The sequence below is a fragment of the Hemiscyllium ocellatum genome, unplaced genomic scaffold, assembly GCF_020745735.1.
Source record: "Hemiscyllium ocellatum isolate sHemOce1 unplaced genomic scaffold, sHemOce1.pat.X.cur. scaffold_326_pat_ctg1, whole genome shotgun sequence".
NCBI classification, from domain to species: Eukaryota; Metazoa; Chordata; class Chondrichthyes; order Orectolobiformes; family Hemiscylliidae; genus Hemiscyllium; species Hemiscyllium ocellatum.
The window spans coordinates 601268-622384 of NW_026868361.1; positions in this window are offsets into that span (position 1 = coordinate 601268).

Here is a 21117-nt window from a genome sequence, read left to right on the forward strand (position 1 = left end):
GATCCTCTTAGTCCGTGATGCTGAAAGATCAGGAGATATATACTCCAGAAGGACTATTTCCAGAAAGACTACTACTAAAGGGAATTCACCTTGAGACAAAAAGCATAATGATGTAAAGTGTGGACAGAGTGCCCAGAAAAGTGTGGAGAAATTGTGGTATGAGTATTGGGCAAACTCTCAGCTCCAGGAATACAATCTATCCTTGCAAAAAATACAGCTGATTCACCGGTAGGAGTGCTGCCTACTCTGGTTGAAAAGCCAGTGGAGACGGAGACAACTGAAGCAATGCAGGAGTCTTATCCTGGAAGTTTCCTGAATGTGGGTAAGGAAACCCAAATATCACCAATTGAAACAGGAGGTGTCAAAAATATAAAGGTAAGGAAGCTGAAGTGGCATTTACAGAGACTTTGTTCCATCAGATAGTTGTGAAAACACTATTGAGCAAACAGGGCATCATGCAAACATTTTAGCTCATTTAAACTAATTGTGTTACAGCAGACAGAAAAAAGGGTAAAGCAGTTTTATCAAAAAGCATATACGTTAGGAATTTTGAATGTATCCCTGAATGTTATTACACTAAAAATGATGTCCAAATGAGGAAACCGAGACTATCACATACTCAAGGAGATGATAATTGGGCAGAAGATCATCAAATCGTATTGCCAATGGGGTACAGAAAAGAGGTAATGTGAATGGTGCATGAGCTACCACATAGAAGTCATTTAGGAGTGAGGAAAACACAGGCTGAAACACATTTTTACTGGCCTGGATTGCAACATGATGTAGTTAAATTTTGCCAGTCGTGTCACACATGGCAGAGAATTGGAAAAAAAAACACAAGTGATAATAAAACTTCCGCCTTTCTTAACTATTCCTGCATTTGAAGAACCTTTTACAAGACTCTTAATTGATTGGCTACGACCCCGAAATAAAACAAAAGGTTGGGCACCAGTATTTGTTAACAATACTGGATGCATTGACTAGATTTTCACAGGCTGTCCCAAGGTGCAGTATCACAACAAAAGGAATTGCAAAGGAATTGCTCTTTTTTAAAAAAAAGACACGGACTATCAATTGAGATAGAGTGCGGTCAAGGTTCAAACTTTACATCTAATTTGTTCACTATGACGTCTTAGGAATAAAGCAATACAAATCGACTGCATGTCCTCCAAAATTGCAGGGAACACGAGAAAGGTGACATTAAACATGAAAGACCATGTTGAGGGCTCATGATCAGGATTATTCAGATCATTGGGATAAGGGAATTCCATTTGCACTTTTTGTAATCAGAGATGCACCAAATTAACAGAGCAAATTCAGTCCATTTGAATTATTTTATGAGCATTAAGTGAGAGGACCATTAATATCGATTAAGGAGAAAATAGTAAATCAGAATTCAAAGGCCACACATTAGAACTAGGTCTCAAATTTTAGGGGACGATTAATAGTGCTGGGGAGTTGGCTAAAAGTTAAAAGTATTGCAGCATTCAATAAAACAGGAAGCGGACAAGAACTCAAAAAATTGCAATTGTGCTATTGGTGGTAAGGTATTACTTTTACTTCCAGTTATAGGTGAATCTTGAAAAGCCAGATTTGTGGACCTTATCAAACACAACAGGTATTGAGTGAGGATACGTACTTGATAGGGACTCCAGAAAGTAAGAAATCTCACAGTGCATGTCATGTGAAAATGCTCAAAATGTACTTTGATAGGGAAGGAAAGCCAGAGGAGAAGGTGTGAATGATTATGGCATAGAAGGAAGAACCAAGTTCAGAGGATTCTGACTTGGAAATTCCTCAAATTAAAGGGGACAATAAGCTACTTGTCTAAAATTGGGATAATTTATTGATTATCATTCATGAGAAAATTGAAATGATCAGAAACTTATTATTATCACATGTGGAGATATGCAGATAATAACTTGGACACACTTACCTAATTGTGCATAATGCAGCTAGAGGATATGTTGTTGCGATTAAACAATATCCTTTAGGGCATAAGCCTCTAAAGTTGACACAGGTTCAGAAGGAGATTGATCGCATGCCCCAAGACGACATAATCAACGTGAATTATTGTGACTTGAAATCACCCATAGTCATGCTGCCAAAGCCAAATGGTAGCCAACGATTATGTGTGGACTATTGTAACGTCAATGCAGTCAAAAAGATTGAAGTATACCCAATTCTATGGTTGGAAGACTGCATTGAAAATGTGGGACAAACAACTTATATTTGGTATGAAAAATGTGCCAGCTACATTTCATGTACTAACCAACAAGTTGCCAGATTATCCAACCTGTGGTGTACATTGATGACCTTGTGATATTTAGTGATTCATGGAAGGAACACGACAGCATCTATCAGATTTGTTTGATCGACTTCAGAAGGCAGGCTTGATGGTAAACCTAGCTAAACGTGAATTTGCCAAAGCAAAAGTCACCTTCCTTGACCATGCTATTGGACATTGATAAACGATGCCATGAGCTTGAAAAGTGAAGGTAATTGGGGAATTTCCTATACTGATGACAAAAGGAGCAATTCCTGGGACTAAGTGGATTTTATCGAATGTCTGTGCCTTATTTTCGCAGTGTGACTGCTCCACTCACTGAATTTTTAAATAAAGGCAAGAAGTGTCAGTGGACAGAGGAGTGTCAGAAGGCATTTGACGGCATTTGAAATATGATCAGACACACCTGATTATGCAAAAACATTCAAGGTGGATTTAAATGCAAATGATGTGAATATCGGTGTTGGGGACTTGCAGGAAGTATACGAGAAAACAGAGAGACCTACTGGGTATTCCTCCAAAAAGTTGAATGTTCATTAGTAGAAATAATCAACAGTTGAGAATGAGACAGTGAGCTTTGTGTTGGTACGACAACATTTTACTGTTTCTATTACAAGCAACATATCAGAGACAACCATTTACGCTGATCATAACTCAATGAAGTCTTTTGGAGAAATTTTAGGACAAAAATGCGAGACTATGTAGCTGGAGCTTGTTGGGACAGCCATTCAATTTGGAAAAAGTGCAGGTGGCAGGTCTTGAAAACATGATTGCCAATGAATTGTTGAGAATTGAGTGACAAATGGAGGCACTCGGTGATGGAAGCACCACACACTGAATCTGGATGTAGTTGTGCATGTTTGCATGTTTAGAGTAAATGAATGTACGTGTGCATTGTAGAGTACGAACTACTATTTTTGGAGGCTTTGAAAACTGAATTCATCTTTGGATATTGAAGATTCAGTTTTATATTGGGTGAGTTGTCACATAGGCGGTCTCTTTACATGGTTATGTTATCTTTGAATGCTTTCAGAGAGCTCTAAATGACCCAATGTTCCACAATGTCTCAATTTTGAATGAGTCTTTGGGGTTCTTTATTTTTTGAACCGAACAGATAATGCCTCTGGAAGAAAGGTTTTCAAGCCTTTAAAAAAACACAACTGTTTTAATCATTGATGCGGCGAGCTCTCCAACTGCAAAGTCTAGTTCAGTTCGAGGTTAGTTGAGTCAGGTTCGCTGTTGAAACTGGACGCACTCCCCCTCCTTCAGCCCACTGACTTCATAACATGTAAACTTTTTTTTTGTAATGCTTACTCTTTGTGCTCAGGGGTTTGATTATTTTCATTGTTGTAAGTAATTTGGATCAGCATCAATAATTGTAGATTGCCTATCAGTTTCGGATAGGATGAATTATTTAGGTACAATATTTTCAGTTTGTTGTATTTCATACCTTATTTTTGTAAATAAATTCTGTTTATTTAAAAGTCGGCAGTCGGACCAGTTAACTCACTCTGGAAATATCTGCTGTACACTTACCTTCAACAAATGGCAACATTTTGGTCTGGGAAACGTGTTTTAGAATGTTTTGAGGGGTTGGCCCTGGTCCATAACAAGGTACAATAACCTTGATAATTAACAGTCATGTAGTAATGAGTCAGTGACAGAATGAATATGAGAATGGCTCTGAGACAGAAAGGGCTTCCGCCAGTGACTGAGGAGACCTGAGGGGAGTACAGTAATATCTCCCAGTCACGAGTATTCAGCCATCACTGTTTCTGACAAATGGACTGAAATCTACTGCAGAGCAAGATAACAGATGAATGTTGTTACATGGAGTTCTGAACAACAGTGTGAATAGAACAGGACAATTATACATGTGTTGTGCAGAATTATATCATATATACAGACTGTTTAAACACAGGTTATACAGGTTGTTAAGATTGTTTATATCTGCACGGGATATTCAGAAATAAAAACAGACACAGATAACAAAATGTGTTGGGTTACTGTGGGCCACAGCAGAGGAACAATGAGGATCCAGCTCATACTGAGCTGGTACAGAGATGATGGGCTGCATGGCAACCATCTTTGCTGAAATTATTCAGAAAAATGTAGTGAAAATGTTCAGAGACTGAGGAGACAAGATTAGACTTAAAACGCGCAGGCAATGTCATAATTAATATTTTATTCCTATTTGTCCATCAACCGTGGGTGTCTCTAAAAGGTCCTTTGCATCAAAATCACTTTGTTGAGATCTGCATTTATTTTCAGAGCTTAAAGAAGAAACAGACTCCAGTGTAATACATGCGTCACTGGCACAAGTGATGGGTACAGGAATGTAGCATATTGCCCAAATATAACCGGGGTCAACATCCACACCAATCACGAAAAAGCAAAATATTAGAGATAGTGGAAATCTGAAATACAAATGCAAAATGATGGAGAAATGCAACAAATGACGCAGGATCTGGGCAGAGACACAGCGTTAATGTATTAAGTCTTAGCTGAATCTCTTCTGAACAAGTTATGTTGGACTCAAAAAGAGTTAATTCCATTTTTTCTGCTACGATACTGCCTGAACTGCTGGGTTTCTCTCCAGCACTTTCAATTGCTGCAATGGCAGGAGACAGAGAGTAATGGTGGGCAGTTGCCTTTTGAACTGGATGCTTGTGCCAAGCAGTGTTCCACAGAGGTTGGTTCTAGGTTTTCATGGTCATTTATGTAAATGATTTGCGTGAGAATATCGAAGGCATGGTTCGTAAGTTTGTGGATGACACCAAAACTGGTGCCAGAGGGGACAGTGAAGAAAGCTTCCTAAGAATACAAAATGATCTTGATGAAACGGGTCAATAGACTGACAAATAACAGATAGAGGTCAAGCTGGATGAATGTGAGGGTCAGGCAATATTTTGTGTTTGCTGTTGTCTGATGCACTAGGAAAGGGATGATTTTAATCCCCATCTCCTGGGTTCAAAACATCGATATCATTCATGATCTTTGAGAGTCCTAACCGTCTCTACGGTTACCCTTTTGCTGTTAATGTTGTTGCACAATATCTTTGGATTATCCTTAACCTTATCTGCCCATACTATCTCATATCGCATTCTTGCTTTCCTGATTTCTCTCGAAATAATGCCATACACTCTTTATATTGACTAAGACATTAAATTGAATAAAGTTGTCCATATATAAAGTATGGTTTCCTTTGATTCTGGAATAAAAGTTCAATAACTGTACTTGACCATTGTTCCTTAATGTTACAAGCATAACCCTTCACTTTAACTGGAACACAACACCTCTCAACTCCAGTCGTCAGACTTTTGACCGCCTCCCACTTGTCAGACATTGTTTTACCTGCCAACAGCCTACTCCAATCAAACTTGCTGTGTCCTTGTCCCATGTCATTAACATTTATGGTACTCCAATTAAATGAAATAAAATGAAAGCCTTATTCTTTTCCATAACCATTATGAAACTAATAGAGTGATGATTGTAATACCCAAAATATTCCCTCGTTTACTTCAGTCACTTGCCCTGCCTCTTGCACAAAAGAAGGCATGGTTTTGCTCCTTCTCTGTTAGAATCATCCACATATTGATGAAGTATGTTTTCGTGAACATATTTGACAAATTCTTCACCATCCAACCCTTCCTTACATTGAAATAAATGCAATTTTGTGCTTCAGAATTACAATATACTCTTGACTCTCTCGTTTTCCTTTTCTAATTGACGTGCTCTTCTCATATTCATAAACTTCTCTATCCATCCTACCATTTGTACAGCTACTTGGAATATCTCCCTTGCCATCTTTATCAATATAATGTCTCGCGACATAGAATGAGCAAATCTCCCTGCTAAGATGTTCGTTGCTTTACAGTTTAGGTTAGACCAATCCATTCTGAACATGTCATTTCTATTTTAAAATAGATTCCAATTTCCCAAAAAAGGCTAAATCCCTCAACAACACAGTAGCTCTTCAGCTGTTGATTTTTCTCCTTTAACCCTTTGTTCCTTCCCAGCTGGGTTTGGCATTGGGAGTAAATCAGGAAGTATTGCTTTAAGGTTTGGTTTAAATATTCTACCTCACCTCTTAAGTTCACTCTGGACAGCTTTAATCTTTCCCTAAAAACACTCGTGCCTGCCAGTATCTACAATAATGTTTGGCTGCTCAATCTCACCTTTAGCAACGTGCTTGAAATGTTTCGAAACATTCTTAATCCTGGCACAGGGAAAGCAACAAACCCTCCTCAATTAATAGTCACTGCCCCAGATTCTCCTGTTGATGCCCCAGATAGAAACGTCCACTGATGCAACAATTCTACAAAATCTTCTCAAACGCTGCTAAACATAAGAATAATTCCAACTGTCCAATAATTGATTGCTCTTCCATTTTCCTCAGAAAGACAACGCCCTTCTGCTGTTCTAAATGCTGAAAATCATTTTGATAGGGGAATAGCCACTGGAGACATTTGAACTACTTTCTTATCTTTCCTGACAGCCACACATCTATATGACTGATTTGCTGGATAACATTTTTTTCTAAATCTTCCAGCCATCCTCTCTGTCTCTTATATGTGACCTTAGTAATATTATCCGAATACAGGACTTTTTATGACACGTTATGCTAACTTTCATTACCTACAGACAATAATGTTAAAATTGAAAAAAAATATGCATATGCTTATCATACATAGAAAATTTATACAAAATCAACCATTTAGCTAATTAAATGAATAAAAATATTCCACTTCAATAAACTCCGAGAAGAAAGTAGTCTCCCCGGAGCTCCACATTTCCCCGGAGCTGAAAATGTGTAGGAGTTTTCGGAAGGAAGGTATAACTCCTTATTTTTTTTAAAAAAGAAACTGATTAATTTTACAAAACAAAGAAAGCGTTCACCGTGTAATAAAAAAACCATTTCAAACATAAATTGACTCTTTCCTTTCTTTTGTAAACCAGCCTTAAGAAGTTATTTTTAAAAATATTCGTTTGAAAGAAAACCGTGAGTTTGTTTTGCATTTGTGATTGGTTTTGAACGTAAATAAAACAAAATAGAAAAAATAATGTTACATTAATGAAATATAATATCAACTGCAAAACTATTTAACTACAGTAAATATTTAACTGCCTGCAATCCCAGGAGCAGCTGTAAGATCCATGCTGCTCTAAGAACATTTTTTTGAAACTATTTTTACAATATGAAGAAAATTGGGCGTCTGTTTTAATAAAGTGTTTCTAACTCAAGGTGAACTTGCCGATATGATTTGAACTCCTGTTGTGAGTCTATGTGTAGAATTTGTTTGAATCGCATCACTCCAGCTCTTACAAACAAAATTATGAATTTGTGCCTGTTGTAGACGGAAATTTTCTTCAGCTCTGCCTATTGCAGGGAATGACACAATGAAAATTATCCAGGACCACGTAGAACACAAATGTTGCTGTGAAACCCACCAAAACCTGATTCAATACTAATTGCGTACAAGCTTAATTAATAAACTAACAGAGACGCATAGTAAAGAAGGAGAATTCAGCTCCATGTCCAAAACAAATTTTGTGGCTCCCTCGTAAAAAATAACTCAACTGCATCACACTGTAAATTCACCAAAATAAGAAAAACAAGTGAATGGAATTCTCAATGCTTTCCCTGTAAATAACATCTGAAGAACAGGAGAAAATCAACGCTTCGTTGTGAAATTCATAAATGACGATGATGAGAATGGGAGAGATGGAGTTTGGAGGGAATGATAAATAATTTTTTGGATGACAGAAAGATGAGCTGGTTGTTCACAATTAGGCGGAACGTGTGAGGGTACAGGATGACATAAACCGGTTGTTCAGGTGGACAGATCAATCGCTAATGAAATTTAACACTGATACATTTCAGAAGCAAAAAAGACAAGAGTGTACTAAAAACTGAAGAGAGGCTGGATTTGCTTGATTTTACTTCTAAGCAAAGAAGGCTGAGAGGGGCTCCAGTTGAACTTGTTTAACAACATGCGGGGTCCAGAAAAGGAAAACAAAGAATAGCTCTTCCCCTTCCTCGAAGGCTCACTAATAAGGAAATAATTCATCGAACTAAATTCATTGAAATAATACACTGTTTTTCCAGTCAGCTCGTCATTGTGCTCAAACAGAGGGACATTTTCCTAATATGTTCCAAAGAGCAATATTTGCCCGTTCCTTGACATGCCGAGACCTATATAAAGACTTTAAAGGGACTTTCCTCGAGAGTCGGGCCTCCGTTTGCTGAGAGGTGCAAGGGAGGAGCGAACGACTTCTGGGAAGTCATATATTTGTGTGGTTGCGTTACCCGAAATTCTACTCGGGTAGTGTCTCCCACCCATCTCCTCCTCTAACCAAAACAAAACTTCTGTGCACCAGATTGGTAAAGTAGCGAGTTTATTTTTTATTCCTTATTTTTCAAAAGTCTCTTTGGGAGTTGAGAATAGTAGGAATGGAGCTGAGGACAGTTGAATGTTCCTCCTGCAGAATGTGGGAAGTAAGGGTCACCACTACTGTCGCTGCTGACTACATCTGCGGGAGGTGCACCCAACTCCAGCTCCTCAAAAACCGCTTTCGGGAACTGGAGCTGAAGGTGCATGAGCTTTGGATCATTTGGGAGGCAGATGGAGTTATTGAGAGGAGTTACAGGGAGGTAGTCACTCCTCAGGTACAAGAAAAAGGCAAATGCGTTACAGTCAGGGGATAGAAAGGGAAATCAGTGCAGGAATCCCCTGTGGTTTTTCACCTCAACAATAAGTATACCATTTTGGATATTGTTGGGGCGTGGGAACGACATACCAGGGGAATGCAGTGGAGCACAGGGCTCTGTCACAGAGTCTGTCCCTGCTGCTCAGAAGGGAAGGGGGAAGCAGAGCGGAGCAGTAGTCATTGGGGATTCCATAGTTAGGGGGACAGACAGGAGGTTCTGTGGGGACGAGAGAGACTTACGGTTGATTCTCAGGTGCCAGGGTTCGTGATGTCTCTGATCGTGTTTTTGGGATCCAAAAAATGGAGTAGGAGCAGCCCCAAGTCGTGGGCCACATAGGCACCAAGACATAGATAGGAAGCGAGATGGGTATTTAAGGCAGAAATTCAGGGAGCTAGGATGGAAACTTAGTGCTAGGACGAACAGAGTTGTTATCTCTGGTTTGTTGCCCATGCCACGTGCTAGTGAGGCGGGAAGAGGAGAGAGAGGAATTGAACACATGGCTACAGGAATGGTGTTGGAGGGAGGGTTTTGGATTCTTAGATAATTGTGGGTCTTTCTATGGTAAGTGGGACCTCTACAAGCAGGATGGTCGTCATCTGAACCAGAGGGGTACCAATATCGTGGGCGGGGTGGTTGGGTTGGTTGGGCCGGGTGTGAGCCACGGGGTGGTTGGGTGGCTCAACAATTTAACTCCCCCTCCCACTCCACCAAGGACATGCAGGTCCTTGGACTCCTCTATCTCCAGAACATAACAACACGACGCTTGGAGAATGAGCGCCTCATATTCCGCCTGGAAACCCTCCAACCACAAGGGATGAACTCAGATTTCTCCAGTTTCCTCATTTCCCCTCCCCCCACCTTGTCTCAGTCGATTCCCGCGAACTCAGCACCGCCCTCCTAACCTGCAATCTTCTTCCTGACCTCTCCGTCCCCACCCCACTCCGGCCTATCACCCTCACCTTGACCTCCTTCCACCTATCACATCTCCATCGCCCCTCCCCCAAGTCCCTCCTCCCTACCTTTTATCTTAGCCTGCTGGACACACTTTCTTCATTCCTGATGAAGGGCTCATGCCCGAAACGTCGAATTTCCTGGTCATTGGATGCTGCCTGACCTGCTGCGCTTTTCCAGCAACACATTTTCAGCTCTGTATATGGATTTCATCAAGTCGTTCGATAAGGTTTTCCACAGTAGGCTATTGTACAAAATGTGGAGGAATGTGATTGTGGGAGTTTTACCAGTTTGGATCAGTAATTGGCTTGGTAAAAGAAGACAGAGGGTGGTGGTTGATGGGAAATGTTCACCCTGGAGTCCAGTTACTAGTAGCGTACCGCAAGGGTCGGTGTTGGATCTACTGCTGTTCGCCAGTTTAATTAAAGACCTGGATGAGGGCGTAGAAAGTTGAGTTAGTCAATTTGCAGATGACACTAAGGTCAGTGGAGTTGTGGATAGTTACGAAGAATGTTTTAGTTTACAGAGAGACATAGATAAGCTGCAGAATTGGGCAGAGAGGTGGCAAATGGAGTTTAATGTGAACAAGTGTGAGGTACATTGCCTTGCTTCGAATAAACGGAATGCAAAGTAATGGACTAATGGTAAGATCCTTGGTCATGTAGATGAGTAGAGAGATCTCGGTGTCCAGGTACACAGTTGCTTGAAAGTTTCCACTTAGGTTGACAGTGTTGTTAAAAGGCATACAGTGTTTTAGCTTTTATTAAAAGAGGGATCGAATTCCGGAACCATGGCGTTATATAACAGCTGTACAAAAACTCTGGTGTGGCCGTGCTTGGAGTATTGTGTACAGTTCTGGTCACTGCATTATAAGAAGGATGTGGAAGCTTTGGAAAGCGTGCAGAGGAGATTTACTAGGATGTTGCCTGGTATGGAGGAAGGGCTGAGGAACATGAGGCTGTTTTCATTGGAGAGAAGAATGTTCAATGTTGACGTAATAGAGACATATAAAATAATCAGAGGGTTGGATAGGGAGAGCCTTTTTTCAAGTATGATGACGGCGAGCACGAGGGGGCATAGCTAGAAATTGAGGGGTGATACATATAGGACAGATGTCAGAGGTTGTTTCTTTACGTAGAGAGTAGTAAGGTTATAGAATGCTTTGCCTCCAATGGTAGTAGATTCGCTAACTTTAAGTACATTTAAGTCGTCATTGGACAACCATATCGACGTACATGGAATAGTGTAGGTTAGTTAGGCATCAGATTGGTACGACAGGTAGATACAACATCAAGGGCCGAAGGGACTGTACTGCACTGGTGGCATGGTGTAATGATAACCCTTTCTCTCAAATTCGGCAATAGTAAGGAACTGATCACTGACTTCAGTAAAAAAAAAGGAGGGGACCACGCACTCAACTACACTAACGGTTGAGGGAGGTGCAGGGCATCAACTCCTTCGGAGTGACGATAACTAGCAACCTACCCTGGACTTCTCACATAGGTCTGACCGTCGGGAAGGTTCAACAACGCCTCTGCTTTCTCACGTGACTCAGGAAATTCAGCATGCACTACTTCTACAGATGCACTGTTGTCAGCGGACTGTCCAGGTGCGCAACGGCCTGGTACAGCAACACTCTGCCCAGGACCATCAAAAACTACAGAAGATTTTGTTCACAGCCCAGACTATGACGGACTCCAACCTCCCAACCATTGACTCTATTTACACGGCTCGTTGTCGCAGAAAGACTGCCAACTTCTATCCCAGATTACTGAGTGAAGGGAGAGAGGAAATAGCTGGGGCCTTAACAGACATCTTTGTAACATCCTTGAACACAACTGAGGTTCTGAAGGACTGGAAAATTGCTAATCCCCTTGTTTAAGAAGAGTAGCATGAATAATCCAGTTAATTATAGACCAGTGAGCCTGTTATCAGGGGTACGGAAGCTGCTAGAGCAGTTACTGAAGGATAGGATCTATTCTCATTTGGATGAATAAAGTCTTGTCAGTGGCAGTCACCATGTTTTGTGCAGAGAAGGTCATGTCTTACCAACTTAATAGAATTATTTGAGGAAGTGACAAATTTAATTGATGAGGGGGGGATGTGGATGTCATGTACTTGGAGTTCAGGAAGTCATTTGATAAGTTTTTCCATGGTCGGCTTATGGGGAAAGTGAAGTCACATGGGGTCCAGGGTGTGCTCGCTATGTGGATAAAGAACTGGCTTGGCAACAAGAGACAGAGAGTAGTAGGGGAAGGGAGTTCCTTGAAATGGAGAACTGTGACCAGTGGTGTTCTACTTAAAATGTTTCTGGAAAGATACATGTATGGGCAGAGAACAAAAGGATGCAGACCCTTAGAAAATAGGCGACAAGATTAGATAGAGGATTTGGATCGGCGCAGGCTTGGACCATCAAATGGCCTGTTCCTGTACTGGAATATTTTTTGTTCTAACATTAACAAAGACCCATCACATGTCTGTAAAGATCTCCCACAACCTCTTCCATCAGGCTAAAAGATACAGAAGCTTGAAAGCACAGAACCACAAGTTCAGGAACAGCTTCTTCATGCCTGTTTTTAGACTGATGAATGGACTCTCTAATCTCAGATAATGCTGATCTTGTTCATGTTGATCTCGCCTGGTGCACGCCCTGCACAGCGTAACCTATATGCGTCTCAGACATGTTATAAAACCGTCGTTCTGTGCATCCTTGCTTACTATGATCTGCCTGCATATCTTGCTACAGATAAAAATAAATCCTCACCTCCCTCCTTCCAGCTCCCTCCAGTGCTCACGCCCAGCTCTCCCTGGTCCTCACCCCCGCTCCTCCAATTTCCCACTCCCAGCTCCCCGTGACCCCACCCCCAGCTCCCCGTGGCCTTTGTCTCTCGCTGTTTCTCTCACACTGTCTGATTCCCTCTGTTTTCCTTCTCCCTGTCTTCTGCTTCTTTCCCTGAACCTATTATCGTCCCTTCTTCCTACCCATGTGACTGTCTATTTCCTTGTTTTGCTTCCTTTCTCTCTTAGACTTACTGCCAATCTGTTTGCCTCACTGTGTTCTCTCTTTCTACTTCCTTACGGTGTCTGTCTCTTTCTCCCTCGTTGTGATGGTGATGACTAATCTATTTGTTTGAAGAATTTGATGGCTCATTGGGTCGATGTTGGCAATGCAATTAATTCAACTGGGTTTTGGTATCGTGGACATAATTTAAATTTGTTGTCAAAACAGCGATCAGAATGTGGGTATCCGTTTAACAGCCAATTGTTAACATCGAAATATTTTGGAACTGCCCATCTCCCAGTGCTCTGTATACTGGCTACTCAATGCATTCTATTGCCGTGTATAATGGCCTGACATGGTAACGGCTCTGCCCAGGACCATAAGATACTGCAAACGGTTGTGTATGCAGCCCAGACCTTCACGGAAGACAACCTTCCATCCATTTATACTTATCATTGTCACAGAAAGGCTGGCAACATCAAAGATCTCTCCCAAACCTGTAATGATCTCGTACAACGTCTTCCAACAGGGAGAAGATACAGAGACTTGAAAACATGGACCAGCATGCTCAGGAACACTTCCTTCCCTACCATTATTACACTGACGAATTGACATCTCTCATTTTTCAAATAATATTAACCTTGCTAATGTCGATCTTGCTTTGCCCACCTCCTGTGAAGCTATAACCATGTATGCCTCACTCCGTCGAAGTACCCTATGATCTCTGTTTTCTTGTTTACTATCATGTGCCTGCACTACATGCAAAACAAATATATCCATTTTGTACATTTTTCTAAAATAAATCAAATCAAATCAGATCAAACAGGTGGACTGCAGGGGCTCAAGGTCTTCTCAAGGGCAACTTGGAAAGTGAATAATGGTGGTACAGTCAGAGATACCCATTAACAAATATAAGAAAATGACCACACTCAGGGAAGATAGACAGAGGTATCAAATCGATTTAAGCATGATCTTAGATATATACAGGTATCCCTCGGTATCAGAAAGTAGAATGCTCCTACGAAACTGTTCGCAAGTTGATATGGTGTAAAGTGCAGTAGCACTAATTTGTATGGGAAAAAATTCAGCTCTCTTCGTAAAAGTGAAAATCCTCTTCAGATTTCTTTTGGTTAGCGAAACTAAGTCCAAATGTAGGTCATTCGGAAAAGGAAGTGGTGAAAAGTCAACTTTTGAAAAGTGGGCGATATCTATATCTACGTGAGCATGATATTCAGGATAATGGGATAAGTGAAAAGTAAATGAACTGAATCTTACATTTTATTTCCACCCCAGTTGTTCATCATTCTCTTTGTTTGCTCTTTTTCTTTTATATCTCTCTTTCTCTATTGATTCCCCCTCCCCTTCAAAGCAGATTTCCCAGTCAACGGTATTAATCACACTCCTTTCCAGCTGCATTCAGTTCAGGAAAGTTCCCCAACACTTTCTGTTAGTTTCTTTGCATTTCTTTGTATAATTTCAGATTGACAGCATCATCCTTTATTTGATTTCACCTTCAATTTTGTTATTCCGTGCGATGTTGGCATCTCTGCTGAGGGCAGCATTTGGTACCATCACTAATTGCCCTGACTCTGAGGCCATTCCACAAGCCAATATAAAGTTAAGCACATTGTTATGGGTCTGAAGTCTCAATTAACCCTGACCGGGTAATAACGTTAGATTCCTTTACCGACGGTGATCAGTGAAACATGAAGGTTTCCAGACAAAATGGATTGCTTTTATGATGTTTTTCATGAAATTCACTTCTATTTCAATTCTTATCATTTTTATGTAAGTTCTGTCATCAGCTGTGGGAGGACTTGAAACAAATCATTTGAAACAATATCTTTCGTTTAATTAGCTTTGCTCCTGAATTACATCCATCGACATTCCTACATTCATACATTGTCCTAATCATGAAGTAACGTCCGAGGCAAGAACAATTTTGTGATTGAAGTATTTGAAAATGACAAAGTGGCCAGAAGAGAGCTTGAAGTATTAAGTCTAAATTTTACCAACGTGCAGCCAATGGTTTGTTCAGCAACAGCACTGACTCAGAGATGAAGATCGGGGATATTAGGAGCTGGTAGTGGACAGGTTTAGTGACAGAGAGAACAGAGACATAAACCATTTCAGGGCAAAAAGAGATCTCGAGGTTGTGCACAGGTTTGTTCTCATATGTTTGTGACGGAGTCGTCTGCCATTCATGGGTAATGAATGGAAACTGCAATTGAAACTGTAGGCATAGTTTCTTTCTCTGAGAATTATAGATAACAGAAATTGCCAAGAAGTTCAAATTTGATTATACAATTAATGAATGGACAGAGATAGAGAACACCAACAATAGCGAGAATAGGTTAGCAGCACACCCTTCACACCGCCCAGAATAATCATCAGCACTGCTGATATCCGATATGGTAGAAATTCCTAATAGGGGGAAATCTTGAAAAGTCTCAAGGAAAATGTCCTCTCCATTGTTGTAATATTCCAGTCTGCAATTCCCAGATTCAGATCTGTCCTCTTTCTGTCTACACAGCTGTTGATCTCTGTTACTGTGGGAGCTGATGCATCTGCTACTACAGTGGGATAGCACAGTGAATGAAGCCGCTCACCAATAGGAGGGGGAAATCCTCCAGTGACACAGTTACATTGCATGGAGACTGACATTAATCACAGTCACTGAGCAAACAGTCCCAGCTTTCAATACAGTACATCCAGTTTACAATATACCTTGACTGGACTAGGTGTTGACATTGCTTGCTATTGGTCAAATCTCCCATCACCAATTGCTCTAGTGAAGTCAGTTGTGAGGGAGAATGATGGATGTTATCTTTTCGTAGGCGAAATGATCTTGCTCTGTTGTCCGTTTACTTTGCTGTAACCTCTCTCCCCAAATCCCTCCACCCCCCAAATGAATCACAATCAGGATGTTGTTACTGTGCTGATCTCTCCTCCACGGGAACAAACGCTAGCGAACAGACTGTCATTGGGCACAGTCACCCTGAACATAGACAGGAAGTGTCGACTTCTCTGAACGTTCCTCTCCCTGCTCTAATAAGGCAAATTTGGAACTTCCATAGAGAATATGCTTCAGTAATTAATTTATACAAATTGACAAACTTCTAAATGCAGTTTTATTTGCTGTAAAACAGTATTTTTTACACATTTTGGCCTCACTCCAAAACCTATGTGATAATTGCAATGAACGTATTCATTAAGACTTATGAATTAATGAGTCAGGTTCGAATGAACTTGACATTGGCTGCGAGAGATGGCGGAATGGGGGCAGTGGCTGCAGAGACTGCATGGGGAATACAATGATATTCCCCAGTCATCATCACTCTTTCTGACAGACAGAATTAAATCTAATACACAACAGGGAAGCAGCCAACATTTGGGAGATGTAATGCTGAATGACAATGTGATATGAACAGGATAATTTTAAATGTGATAAAATGAGCAATATTTTAAATACGCACCATTTAATCTTTGGGTATACAGATTGAGTAGAGTCACTGGACCTGAAACATTAATTTTGATTTCTCTTCACAGATACTGCCAGACCTGCTGAGCTTGCCCTCTAAGTTCTGTTATTTTTTTGTTTAAGTTTGATCATATTGTTCATATCAGACAGGATACTTACAATTAAAAGCAGACACTCGTAACAAATTGTGAAGGGCAATGGGGACAAAACAGGAGACTAACAGTAGAAATACAATTATTCCAAGCTGGAAGAGGCAATGGGTTGAGTTTCCCCCACTTTTGCTGTAAATAATTCTGTGATATGTAATCAAAGCCTTTGGAGAGGGGGTAGACAAGCTAGTTCAATGAAGGATACAGAGTGTTCCATCATCAATAATCTATTCCTATTATCTCATAAAATTACAGCTGGCTCTGAAGTGTCTTTTCAAACAAAGTGGAGTTCCTGAGATTTACAAGATATTCAGAAAAAATATTCTTTCTTACGTTTGAATCTTAAAGAAGGAACACATTTCGGCCGTAACACAGGTGTCCCAGACACACCAACTATAATAGGAACTTGAAAGGACGACATTGTTCATATATAACCAAATTCAGCATGTACACTTGACAAGAAACATGCAATATAGTGATTCGGAAACATGAAATACAACAGAAAATGGTGGAGAAACGCAACAGATGAGGAAGTAATTGCAGAGAGAAACAGAGTTAATATATCAAATAAGATGTGACACTGTTCTGAAAAAGTTATATTGAAATCAAAGTTTAATTGTGTATATCTCTGCTCAGAGGGTGCCAGACCTGCTGAGTTTCCATCTATCGATTACTTTTTCGTTCTGAAGTGTGACAAATTGACTGATCTGAACGATATAAGCAAAGCTGCTATCTCAGTTGAATCTCGAATAATTTATTATGGACATTAAATGAGAAATTACGAAGTTCCTATGTTTCATAGTCCTCTAAATATCGATGATGTATTGCGTTGTGAGACAAAACCAATGTGAGACATTGTCTTTTGCATAGGTACGTCTTGGATATTCTGTGTAGTGGTCACCCAGTCTACCTTTAGTTTCCTCAATGTAAAGCAGACTACAATGTGAGCAGCGAATTTAGTAGACCGGATGGTGGGAAATGTTTGTAGGATGCTGCTTCACCTGGGAGGTATGTTTGGCCCTTGGATAGTGAAGAGGGAGGAGGTAAATGGGAAGTGTAACAACTATGGCAGGGGAACGTGAAGTGGACCTGTGGTGGGGGTGGGGGGTGGGGCGAGGTGTTGGGCGAGAATAAAGAGCGGACCAGGGTGTCCTGGAGGAAATTGTCCTTCAGAAGGCGGAAAAGGGAGAGGAGGCTAATATATGTCTGGTGGTGGCATTGCGCTGGAGGTGGGGGAATTCAGACTGATGATCCTCTGCATATGAATGCTGGTGGGATGATAGGTAAGGACAAGGGGAACTCTAACGCTGTTGCAGGATGTAAGAACGAGGCTGAGGGTAGAAGTGCAGGAGGTGGGTCGGAACTGGTCGGAACTGTCCCGTCGATAACAGAGTTGGGGAATTCTCGGGTGAGGAAGAAGGTGGACATTTCAGAGGCCACGTTTTTGTAGTTGACATCATCAGAAGCAATGTGGTGGAGACGGAGGAACTGAGAGAATGGACTAGAGTCTTTGCAGGAAACAGGGTGTGAGGATGTATACTTGGAGTTAGTTGTTTAATACTGGATATCAGTGACCGGTCTATCCCCAGAAATAGAAGTAGATATGTCGAGGAAAGGAAGAGAGGAGTCAAAGGTAGAGCAGGTGAAAGTGAGAGAGAGGTGCAAATTGGAAATTATGATCTTTTCCAATTCTGGGCAAGAGAGAGGAGCAGCAGCGATGGTATCATCTACGTATTGGAGAAAGAGTTGTGGATGGGCGCTGGAATAGAACTGGAACAAGGAATGGTCTACGTACCCCATGAAGGAACAGGTATAACATGGGCCCACGTATGTATCCATGCACCCCCTCTGTATGGCAGGAACAGGCTAAAGCAATGGGTCTGCCCAGGCAGTTCAGTTTGTGGATTTTCAGGAGGAGATAAAAGAAAACTCTGCTATCAGAGGACCTTCAGCTTCGGGACTGTTAGGTGGGGGTGAGTGTGTGTGTTTTTGGTGGGGGTGGGGGGGCGAGTGAGTGTGAATCTCCAGATGAAATGTGGTCATACTTAGTTAATAAAATACCCTGATGTACCATGGCAGGGTTATGGACCAGCAGGTGAAATGTGGAGGTATCTGAGAGCTGGCACTCAGCCTCTGAAATGCAGAGATGAGTCCACTAGACTACAGCAGCACCACCCTAATCGGCACAGGCTGAATAACATAGTCAGGGTTGGAACGAAGCATACAGTGTACAGGGTAATAGGTTGGATAGGGTGAGGGGGATACAGAGAATTTAAGACAGCCAAAATCACATGGAGCGTTCTCAATCAACAGATTGAGTTCAAGTAAACGCCAGAGGATTGGGTCCAGGTGGAGGGAAAGTGTTGGAGCTGGGCGAATGGTATATGGGATGGGGTGTGTACTCTTGCACAAAGAAATGGACACTGAGAGAAGACGGTGGAAGAGGAGTTCAACATTATGCCGTGCCTGAAATTCATTAAAGTGGGACACAGAGGGATAAAACTGAGACCTTTGCCGAGTACAGAACATTCAGCATTAGTGCGTGGAAGGTTAGGAGGGCTGGTGAATACATGACAGGAGGTGGGCTTGGGGAAGGGGATAGACTCAGATTGCAGGGTATGGGTGTGTGGCAGGTTGCAGAGGCTCATAGGCATATCTAAGTTATTCCATCTTGTGGGCCTCGTGTATCTGGTGAGCACGGCAAATGAGCTGGAGAATGAAGTAGAATTGGGGAATGGTGCAGCCTTGATCCAATGCGATGTGATGCTGTTGAACAGAGAAAATGTTGATCTCAGTGGCAACGGCACCGCATAACAAGTCCTCAGAAAGTAAGTGATTGAAAATAATCGGAATCATTATCTTATTGTAATGCTCTGATATCATTGGGGTGACACTCAACCAGCTAAGTCTTACTTTTCTGAGATTTTAGACCAAAGTGTGAAAACTGAATGTATCTTGATGTTATTAATAAGACAAATTCATCCATGGTTTTGGAAGGCACTAGCAAGCGCAGAGTTTATTTGTCATTCCCAATAGCTTTAGGGAAGGTGTCATTATTCATTGAGGAAATTACCAGCACAGAATTTCCTCCGATTCCCGTTGACCGCAGTTTCCTGAGGGTCAATGATGCTACATGAGTCAAATACTACTTTGATGGCACCTCAACTGACAATGGAAAATCAGTTAAAATACTAAAGAGAAAAGGGGTAGAACACGGCATACTTGAACAATGTAGTCACTGATCTCGCAACGTTTAAGGACAAACAGATGCAGGGACTTCTGATTTTGAGGAGAGGTGTTTCCTATTTGGGATGAGGCTGTTTGGTGAAGCGCTGTGACAGAGAGACAGAAAACAGTTCCACTCTATATGGGGAAAAAATCACCCTATTCACGGTACATTACACAGTGACAGACCTACACTATTGTCTGTTCCTATTGGGCATTGAACATCTCAATCTCATCATTCACTGATGACCAATAGCAACACAGAAGCCAGCAGCTCCCATCACCCCAGTGGAAAGCAAAAAGGGTAAGGGAAGGCCAGTGGAAGTGGGAGTAACTAGGGAACTGGTGTAACTTACAGTGGGAATGGCAGAAGAAAGATGTGAAGAGATATTATCAGCGGAAGAGCATGTGGCAACAGAAGGGGTAGTGCAAGGGAAGTAGGAGCGTAAAGAAAGAGTAGGAAGGGGAGGAAGAATGGCTAATGAAGTTTTAGTAACTGGGTAAAGCTTGTTTGTGAAAAAGTGAGGTTGGGTGAAAACCACCAATGCTCAGGAAAATTGGGATCGGATTCCATTGAAAATTAAAATTTGATGTGCTTCTTTTTCTATCACTTGCTTGTTTATCAGATTGTACTTTCACTCTGTAGTTTTGTATCTCCATCAAATGCAGGTGACGTGTTTTTCTCCCATATCCGCCCCCCCCCCACCCCGGCCCGGTGTTGTGTCTCAACATTTTTGAATATTTTTTTTAACAGTATGTATTTGCTTCCACTTCAAGGTAGACATGAGAATATGATTTGATCTCCTGCCGTTTGTCCATAACATGGAATTTAATTGAATATTTATCCTCATCACATTAGCTGATTCAAGCAATGAGTCTGTGTCCATCCTGCAGATGAAAAATTTCTTCAGTTTTCACTATTGTTACAAAGGACAGTGCCACACAAAAGGCTAATGTTCCAGTGCAAGGTGCCAAACCGAAATTCACCCTAAATTAGGTACACACTTTATGAATAAGACATGCTGAGGGACAGAGTGTAAAGGTGAATTTAACTTTGTGTCAAAAATGGTATTTGCTGCTCCCTCATAATAGGTGTTATCTACATCACTCTGTAAATTCCCCAAAATAAGAACAAGAGACTGGAATTCTTAATTATTGCTTCGTAAATAACATGTGGAGAACTGGAAGGAAATCAAGGTTTGTTTGTGATATTCATAAATGATGATGGTGAGAATGTGGAAGATGGATGGAAATGGAATGATAACTAATGTTGGGGATGACACAAAGATTAGTTGGGTGCTTCACAGTCAG